We start from the raw sequence: 8,919 nt of genomic DNA on the forward strand, positions 1-8,919 counted from the left end.
TTTTGTTTATGCCAATCCGCGTCTGCTTATTTCACGAACCCGGACTCCGGCGAGCGAATAATTCCGTGGCATCGACACCAACCGACACGCAGAGGTCGGTTGTTACACCGATTTAAAAAGTTTTTATTTTTTACATTCGTGTTCGTTGCGTAGAAAAATCCTTACTTTTAAAGAATGACGCGTAAAATTTACGCTCATCTTTTTACAGGAGGAGTAAAGGCACGTATATTCCGTATATTTTACTGCTTTTATATTTTTCTTAAACTAGGAATAATTTTAATATCTTATGCTACAAATAAGTAAAACAAAGAAGTGAAATGTATCACTATTCGCTAAAGACGTAACCGTACGATACGGAGTATCCGTTGTCGTAAAACTACGTTTTAGTAATACCGGCGTGCAGGACTTTGTCTTGTCTCTTGTGACAATGTCGTGAAACACAGTACGCCGAATCGCTCTAAATCGCAGTTTTATCACGATTTTATTCTCGTTCGTCTTTTTTCCACCCCTTAGCTTTTCGTTGGCTAGTAACAATGCCTTAATGGAGCTAAAATTAATCACGCGGTAATTTTCAACTTTTAGAACAATTCCCTTCACTTTGCAAGTTTCTCGCGCGCGTGCTTCACCCTTGCGATCGACGTAAACGTAAAATTTCAGACCAGCGGATGCGAACGTCTCGATGTAGCTACAGGGACCGTAACTATCGAGCTTGTTCGTCTTATCGCCCAAGAAATTTCCCGTACGCGACTCGTACTCGTCGGAATCACTGGTGCTCAAACATATACACGATTCGATACGCGACGATCTAACTTTTCTAAATATGAATATATCTTTAATCGGGCTAACGCCGTGGTGTAAGCGTGGCTATCGCGACGCTTATCAACAGAGACGGTGTGATGGCCTTTCCCCCCTCATTCGCCATGAAACATATATCACTTCATTATTTACGGGCAATACATTTGTTATTTCATGTTTCGGACTCGTGAGCAGAGTGAAACTCTCCCACGTTCTAACAATTTCGGTATTTGGTAGATTGGACCGTTAGCCGAATTTACCCCAGAAGGAGTTGAGACAGAGCTTCGCGACCGAGCGCAGACCTGGACTCGGGGAGATAGTCAGCCTATTAAGAACAATACTCTCGACTTTCTCGTATTCGTGCAGATATCGTTCCTTGGCGTTTTCGTCATCCTCGCATTCGTTTGGCCATCCGCTGGTCTCTTGCTTCAACTGCAGGAAGTAATTCATTGACTCGGCAAACAATCCTCCCCGCTGGATCGTATTGCATGATTTCATAGCTCTATATTTCGCTCACACTCACGTGATGCGATAACCTTTCTCAATAGCTTTGCGTAATTCGCAAAACAACCATGTGCCTTGGAATTCGTGATCGGTAGGGTCGTCGTGCGTATACGCGTTCTGAGAAAACGTTTCGTAGCAGCTGCGGCAAAGCGCGAATAGAAATTTTCCGTTCACGTGATAAGGGAGTACAGGATGGAAGAGATCGCGCGGCGCGAGCATCCTGCAGCGTACGAAACCTTCTACGGTGTCAAAGTTGAAATCGGAACCTGCTCCGATCAAGGTGGAACATTCCTCACCTATGTAAATGTCCGGATGTCCGAGTGGAAAAGCACCCGTCTTCAGCACATACGAGTATAATGAACTCACGTTCACGTAGCGTATCTTCTCCGTACCCGTTACTTCGTACCACGTGACGATATTTTCCGTTCGCCCGCCGTAGAATGCCTCGCGAAGTTCGAGGGGATTGTTTCTCAACATGGCATGATTCTCAACAAATTCGCGTATCTCACGATTTTCGCGCAGCTCCCGATCGAAGATATATTCCTACTTTTCTATAACAACGTATCCCTGTTTTCTAAGACGAGACGTCGTTGCGAGTGTGCGCTTGTAACGCGCTTCGATTGTATTTTTGCGCGACGCGGTTGAGAGTGGTCTGTCGCGGTTCACGCGGAAACGCTCGAGACATCCGTGTCAAAAACAGCCGTGGAACTGCAGTACGGGTATTCTCCGTCTTATAATATCCATCAACCAATAGATCTTCCGGTAAACACTGTTCCCGGCCTCTCTCCGCGGGAATTATTGCGCGTCCTAGCTCACGCTCCATCTATAATAGTTATTGTAACGCTTTGCGTGATTGTCGTTGACGCGCCTATAATCCCGCTGAGCGGGATTATCCTTATCTCCTCACGCAAAAAGTTTTTGCAAAAAATTTTCATTTACGTGGAAGTGATAGTTGTGCATTCTTCGAACAGGCATATGTTTCCACGGTCTAGGAAAATTTTACGATAGGTCAAACACGCTCATCGAAGAATATCCACATCGTTCTGACTGTAGTGTACTACTTTTTGTTGAAAATTGAACACAGCGTTTTTACCCGTCATTTCCGCATGCCACGCTAAAAATTGCTCGCATTCGTCCAATTTCATCGTATCCGGAGAATAATAATGAATATCCGGTACCAGCCCGACATAATTTTAATTTTCAATCGTATTAAATAAATGCGGAAATACGTCTTTGGCGACGAAATCCTTCAGCCTGAAAGCTTTCGGTAACGCCAACAAACGCATAGGCATGTAATTAACGCTATCGATAAATTTGGTCCGTCCCACGATTAGTAATACAATTTTGTATTACTAACACAGTAATACATTTTTGTACCGTTTAATATTAAAGTCGTAAATAACTTCGGTTTGTCCGTCCTTCCGCTTTCGACCAGGTAGCGCAGGATGAACTGCGCCCCCGCATTGTGCGCGATATAGATAAACCACGAGAAACGTTTCGTCGTTCTCGTTGCAAAATCGACTAGTTGTTTTACTGGATCATCGTGAAATACAAATTCGCGCACCCCGCACCAACGATATCGCGACATTATATCGTCCTCTTCCATGCAAGATTCGCGTGTTTGCTGCGCGACGCAGAGAATAATTACGTGGGTTTTAAGTTTGCACTGCCTTCGAGCATTTCGTCTTGTCGCGTTTCAAGGTCGTAAGATATAAACGCGGCCTTTTCGATTTGTTTCCGCGTCATTGCGATCATTATTATCATCATCATTATCATCAGCTTCGTCGACATTCTTGAGTTCCTCCGCGCTGGCGGACTTTGCGAGCAAAGAAAGCGCGCTTTCGGATTCCGATACGCCATCTCCTCGAAGCGGTCGTATGAAACACAAGTGATTCAGCGGTTTCGATATGTGACAATAAGCCGCGCAGCATATGTGACAATAAGCCGCGCCGCACGTGTGTTTTGCATCCGATCTTTTCAAATGTGCGCAAACGTTGCAAAATCTCACGGCGTTATAAACGCTCGATGGTGACTTGCCGACGTAAGATTTCGGCGCGCGATGATGTTCAAAACAGCTCTCACCGTAAAATACGCGGTTACACGCGTCGCAGCTGATCAATCGCGCGTCTAGCTTCTCGTACAGCGGTGCACCAAGACATCGCGGACACATGTTTGAACACCGACGACCCGTTTCACGACGGTAACTTTTGTTACAGGAACGTAACGATATCTGCTAGCCGAGCTTTTAAATTCAAAATAAACTTAAAATGCCGTGAACGCTCGTAATATATTATATTTAACGTATACTTAACTAGACGAGAACGAAAGGCGAGCGTCAAATGTCCGTCATACAATAGCGGGACTCCGCGACCGAAACTGCTGAAATTGTAAACAACAATCGCGATATTTTCTAGCGAGAGAAGCTGTTGATAACGCTCGATTTTAGGGATGCAGCACTTCTCCTTGGGTATAACTATACCGGCGTTCCTCGTTATTTTTTCGGCCAAACGTCTTTGCAACGCAGAATACGGGTGCCTTATATTGTTTAATTTTTTGTGCAATTCGCCAGTGCATACTGTACCGCGTTTACAATAAACGTGAACATGACGAGGGAGCGAGAGAGACACATGTTATTCTGATTATTTATATCTAAAATCGAGCGTTTTAAGGACTACATCCTCGCGTGTTAATTTATTTGATTTCCCCTTTCCCTCCACCCCGAAGGCATCCCGACATTGTACACTTTTATTAGAAAATGTTCCGCGATATCGTGACCTCCGGCGCTCTGCGCTTTCAAACTTACGAGGTTCCAGATATCCTCGTAAGTCAAGTCCCGCAAAACGACAAACCAGCCGGCCCGCGTATTAAATCTGTCGAGGTGAAAGGTAAACCCATGTAATCACTCGTGTTAGCGAAATTAACGGCGTAAGAATAGATTTCGCGCAATGCTTTTTCTAAATTCGGACGTGGTTAGCGATGTCGGTGCCTTCGGTGGGCGGAAGAATCTTTATATTCGCCTCTCGATCTAAAATACGAAAATGTCTAAACTGACGCGCGTTTTTTCACCGTATTTCAATATAATTAAATCTTACGTTACCGCGCTCGTGAGGAACTTCTTTCGGCATAAACTCGTTTTGCGCCGGTTCCATTTCGGAGGAGAGAGCGCGTCCGCGTGTGCCTCCTTGTTGTATTGTAAAATGAGTAATGAAATAATGAGAAACGCGAGCTCTGTAAAATATTTAATATTTTAAGTCATCTTATAACTCACGTTCGAATTTATTCTTTTGGTGTTAAATTGAAATACAATAAATCCTGGTCAGTGTCCTATACCGGCAAATTGGGAAAAATCCGAAATTCCTAGGGAATTTCTACATCGCCCGACCACAATATCCTTTCCCATTCTTCTTCTCTTTCTATGTCGGGAATATACGGTATACAGAGAGTCCTAAAACCACCGGAATTGCTCTTAATGGTAGATTCCTTACAATATTTTAAGAAGAAAATTCTAATACAAAAATGTCGAGGCTATAATAGCTTTTAAACCGGAAGCGATTACATTTAACGAATGGCAGGGCTGAGATTTCGCGCGCTCAAGTACGGAAAAATGACAAATGCAAAAAGTGCTCCTATTAATAGGGCGCTCTTTTTATGATATTATTGTTATATAAATTTGCAATATGTTTTCGCTTCTCTATGTATTGCATATTAATACATTTTTTCACAAATAAAAAATGTAAAAACTAAAGGCATATCAAAAAGAATTCCAGTAAAAATTTGCATATTTTAACTTGAGCTGTCAAAATCATCGATTAACATTACTATGAAGGTGTCCACGCTACGCTGTGCGAGACAAATAAATTGTAATAGAATTAATAGCTGTTTATTTATATGTTTTATTTTAGAACATTGTTATTGTATTTTAGAACAGTTTTGAATGTTCGTAACGAAATACAAATTGCAATGGTTTTAATAAAAATTAATTTAAACAATAATTATAATTTAAACGTATTTAATAAATCTTAATTTAACACACTTTAAAAAATTAACACTTTTAACATATTTAATGAATTTTAATAACAACAAAACAGTTTAACAAATTAAATAACAAATTAAAGTATTTTTTATAATAAATGTTCAAAATGTCCCCTATCGCATTCAATACACAATTGTACGTGTCGCAGTAGACTGCTTGTTGTGTTTTTAATCATGTTTGGTGTCGTTGTGGCGATTGCTTCAACAATTTTGTCTCGTAATTCTTCGCGAGTATTAATTGGTTCCTTGTACACATATTCTTTAATATGCGATCATAAAAAACATGTATACATAAATAGCCAGTTAATAATCACGAGGAATTGTAAAGTAAAATTGTTGAAATAACACCAAACATAATTATAAACGCAACAAGCAGTCTATTGCGACCCGCACAATTATGTATTGAATGCGATGGTGGACACTTTGAACATTTATTGTAAAAAAAATATTTTAGTTTGTTATTTAATCTGTTGAACTGTTTTGTTGTTATTAAAATTCGTTAAATATGTTAACAGTGTTAATTTTTTAAGGTGTGTTAAATTAAGGTTTATTAAATATGTTTGAATTATAATTATTGTTTAAATTGATTTTTACTAAAACCATTGCAATTTGTATTTCGTTACGAACATTCCAAAATGTTCTAAAATACAAAATAAACAGCTATTAATTCTATTACAATTTATTTGTCTCGCACAGCATTGCATAGACACCTTCATGGTAATGTTAATCGATGACTTTGACAGCTCAAGTTGAAATATGCAAATTTTTACTTGAGTTATTTATTTTATGCCTTTAGTTTTTACATCTTTTATTTGTGAAAAAATGTATTAATATGCAATACATAGAGAAGCGAAAACATATTGCAAATTTAAATGACAATAATATTATAAAAAGAGCGCCCCATTAATAGGAGCACTTTTTGCATTTGTCATTTTTTTATACCTGAGCGCGCGAAATCTCAGCCCTGCCATTCGTTAAATGTAATCGCTTCTGGTTTAAAAGATATTATAGCCTCGACATTTTTGTATTAGAATTTTCTTCTTAAAATATTGTAAGGAATCTACCATTAAGAGCAATTCCGGTGGTTTTAGGACACCCTGTATAGTCTTCCCTTTCGTCAGAAAGGTGAACTCGGTGCTAGTTCCTTTTACAGACATTTTGATTAAATTCGGACGTAAAAATATATATCGAGAGAATTCTGCGTCTACACACAAGCGCATGGCTTCGCGTGAATGTTCTTCCTGATATTCCAGAAGAAAACTCTTGATAGTGGCGAGCGTCTTTAGCGTTATCCGTCGTCGTCGTCGTCGTCGTCCGCGTCGACGGCTACCGTCTTCATAGCGCGGGTATCATTCTTTTCTGAAAATAAAATTACACCTATATCGCAGAAATCGATTTTAATATGATACTTTTGTTATTTTATAAATATCTATGCTGCCTTATGTGTGAGTTCAACAACTGCGGTCTCGTTAGCAACCGTTTCTATGCTATAAATATTGTCAAAATCCGATAGGTCGGCTTCCGATGTTGGAGCATTATTAGCGCCTAAAATTTATTTTAGCGTTAGATAATTTATTAGATAAAGCATTTTAAATCCGGTACTCCTCTCGATTTTTACTTACGCAAAGTCGCCTGATTCGGTAAGGCAGTTCCTCTGCGAAGCATTTACGATTCCGTAGAAGAAGTTCAAGTGCCGCCCCGTCGCTGGTACCGTCGGCGGTTACGGAGGCAAGGCTTATAAAACAATAAAACAATAATTATTCTTAAAATTCGCGTAAATTACAAAGTTTTAGTTTTCAGTATAAAATTATGATGTAATTATTTACCCGTTATTGGATATCACGTCGGCGATAATCCCCCACACGATATCCTCGATATCCTCTTCAAAATCCCACCGAAATATTAAAATTTCTCTGATTATTTTTATTAATTCCTGATTACTCCGAAATTAATCGCACATAAATAAAAGCGCTAGCAGTGCTGCTACAAGTGCATGCGGACTTATACAACATGATATAATTTTCCGCGTCATCAGCGGAAATACGCGCCAAATATCGTGCGATATCGATATTCGCACTAACGTAAGAAGCCGTAACAATAAATTCGCGCATTACACCCACTCGCGACATTGTAACACGTCTCACGGTGGAAAAATAACGAGGGAAAACGCGAAACTGGAGTTTTCCTCTCGCATATATACCCCCAAAACTTTACCCCTCTCTCCTAGTACAAAACGCTTCTCCAAAGAAAGAAGAACGAGTTTTAAAATGATTATGAATCTTTATCGTCAAAAACACGCTCAGTGATAGTGAGGTGGGGCGGGGTTTATGCGTTTTTGAAATTGTTTTTTCTACCAGACGAGCGAGAATCCGCCTCCATTTTCTGACAAAAGAACGATACGGCGAGTATCTAGCGACACATTATCTCTAGGAAAGTCACTCTCTTTGTCAAAAGCGAATTCTAATCGTGTCTTCGACGGTAATCTTCGGCCTGACTAGGGAAGACATGAAGGTGAAATACTGCTAACTAGATGAGGTGAAATACTGCTAACTATTTTTTGTTTGTGTCGATTATTACAACAGACGGCTATTGAATTCCCGAATTGTGATATATTATAAATATGATATCTTATGTCACTATTCCTATTTACAAAACGGCTTCATACGTGAGAAAATTTATTTTTTGACAAATGTCTTTTGTCTCCGGCGTCACGACCTCCGACACGAGCCCGACACGGGTACAATACCTCCTCAGGGTTGCTTTTTCAAACTTGAATACGGAAACGTGACGAAACAATCAGATGCGTGGAAAAGCCTGAGACAAAAACGCGAGCGCCTAACACACAAAGTACGGAATTAGCAGCGTCTGCTATAGAATATTATTGATAGTCACGGCAAGTCGTCGCGCTTAAAGGATGCTGCGGGACGAAGAAAAGCCTGAGAGATAAACATGACGGCTAACATGCAAAGTACGGGAAGTGACTGGTATAAAATATAAGGTGTAGTAAAAAAAAATCCATTATTTTTGCATGAAATTGAAGACTTTATTTAGCATAGTTAGAATGATCCAATTTAGGTCAAATATGCACCGTTTTGTTCGATAACTTGTTGCCATTTTGAAGGTAATTCCATTATGCCTTTCTCATAGAAACCCTTGTCCTTATTGGCAAAAACTAGGACAGTCGATTTTCACAAGCTTCTCTTGAGGCGAATTTTTCACCAGCAAAATCATTCGCCATAGACAGGAAGAGGTGGTAATCACTTGGTGCCAGGTCCGAACTATAAGGTGGATGCATAAGAACCTCCCAACCAAGCTCCCGGAGCTTCTGGCGAGTCACTATCGATGTGTGGCCTGGCGTTGTCCTGATGGAACACAATTCCTCTCCTATTGGCCAAAGCTGGCCGCTTCTGGGCGATTGATTCCTTCAGACGGTCCAATTGTTGACGGTACAGGTCCGAATTAAGAGTTTAGCCGTAGGGGAGCAGATTATAGTGGATGATTCCCTGCCAATCCCACCAAACATACAGCAAAGCCTTCCTGACCGTCAATCCTGGCTTGGCCACCGTTTGCGCCGGCTCACCGCGTTTC

The 8,919-nt window shown here is 40.4% G+C and overlaps 1 pseudogene; it reads right to left on the reverse strand.

The window, feature by feature from the left end:
• Positions 1 to 1,314: 1,314 nt before the first annotated feature.
• On the reverse strand, positions 1,315 to 2,905 carry LOC116852320 (annotated as a pseudogene).
• Positions 2,906 to 8,919: the final 6,014 nt, after the last annotated feature.

Source organism: Odontomachus brunneus, unplaced genomic scaffold (assembly GCF_010583005.1).
Source record: "Odontomachus brunneus isolate Ranch 3 - 2012 unplaced genomic scaffold, Obru_v1 Obru_scaffold_214, whole genome shotgun sequence".
In the NCBI taxonomy this organism is placed as follows: Eukaryota; Metazoa; Arthropoda; class Insecta; order Hymenoptera; family Formicidae; genus Odontomachus; species Odontomachus brunneus.